This window comes from Myotis davidii, unplaced genomic scaffold (assembly GCF_000327345.1).
Source record: "Myotis davidii unplaced genomic scaffold, ASM32734v1 scaffold464, whole genome shotgun sequence".
NCBI classification, from domain to species: domain Eukaryota; kingdom Metazoa; phylum Chordata; class Mammalia; order Chiroptera; family Vespertilionidae; genus Myotis; species Myotis davidii.
In genome coordinates this window covers 368,858-370,284 of record NW_006295287.1, presented here as the reverse complement: position 1 = coordinate 370,284, position 1,427 = coordinate 368,858, and the positions used below count along the sequence as shown (strand labels likewise).

Below are 1,427 nucleotides of genomic sequence, written 5' to 3'. Positions count from 1 at the left end.
TATGGACAGCGGTCCCCCAAAGCCTTCCTTCTGCGAGATTTGCTCAAACTTCCTTATTTTAGGACTAAGTTCGGCGCATGGGCCCTGGAATCGGGTGATGTTAACGCAACAGCAGCAGCGCTCGCTGCTCTAAGAACTTCGTGCGCATTAACCCGTTGCTGTTCACAGCGGCCTCATGGTACAGATGAGGAAACCGAGGCTTAAGGAGTCTAAACGGACTCTCGTCCAAGGTCAACAGCCTAGGGAACAGCCCAGACATTGGGAACAGGGGCTGGGGAGCTGGGCTGCTTGGGTTGGGATGCCACATCTGCAGCTTTCGATTAGCGTGACCTTGGGCATGTGCCTTTAACCTTGCTTTTCTGATTTATAAAGTTATCAGGCCGTGGGAGGATTTACCGAGGTTAGACCGCATCGCCCAGGGGTGAAACGCGTGGCCTCTAGAACCAGGGAGCGGGGATTCGAAGCCCACGTAGCAGCCGCGGGACTTTGGGCGAGGCAGTTTCTCCGCGCCTCAGTTTTCTTGTCTGTAAAATGGGGAGGACCGGTTCCTACGTCAGAGGCTCTGATGAGGGGTTGGAATCGGTAGAGCACGGTGTCTGGCCGAGGTAGGAAGTTCCGTGTTAATGTTTCTTCAGTGACGGAAACGTCTGGGACCAGGTTGATACTTGTAGTCCTAAACGCCGGCTGTCATGCTTGTGTTCCGTGGCATTTTGGTGGCACCTGTGCAGGTTCCTGGGAGGAGTTTGGGGAGGGCTTGTGTGAAGTCTGTGCTCTCTTGGGCCCCGAGGCCTGGCAGGTGTCAAATTCAGAGCAGCCCGTCCTCCCCCAGCCTCACCCCTGCCTTGGAGGAAGCTGGCCCTGAGCGTCCAGGTGGACTGAGGTTTTCAACAGCAGCTACAATTCAGGAGTTTTCCTGCGAGATCTGCTTTAAATACAGATTCAAAATATATTTCTGTATTTTATTGATTTTTTACAGAGAGGAAGGGAGAGAGATAGAGAGTCAGAAACATCAATGAGAGAGAAACATCGATCAGCTGCTTCCTGCACACCCCCCACTGAGGATGTGCCCGCAACCCAGGTACATGCCCTTGACCGGAATCGAACCTGGGATCTTTCAGTCCGCAGGCCGACGCTCTATCCACTGAACCAGACCGGTTAGGGCGATACCTTGAAATTTTTATTTAAAATCATTCGTAGGAAGTTGTGAAAGTCATAATCATTTTATAAAAGTAATAGTACAAAATGAAAATACAAATGATTGTAAGCAAATACTATGAGCAACTATATGCCAACAAACTGGACAACCTAAGCAAAATGGACAACTTCCTAGAAATATACAAAAAAATCAGGAAGAATAGGAAAACCTGAAAAGGCCAATAACAACTGATGAAAAGTGAACTAGTAATTTAAAAGTTCCCTGCAGAAAT

General features: G+C 49.3%; 1 protein-coding gene across 1 annotated transcript in view; it reads left to right on the top strand.

The window, feature by feature from the left end:
• Positions 1 to 1,427, top strand: part of KDELR1 (KDEL endoplasmic reticulum protein retention receptor 1) — a 9,099-nt gene that overhangs the window by 2,792 nt on the left and 4,880 nt on the right. The window lies entirely within an intron of this gene.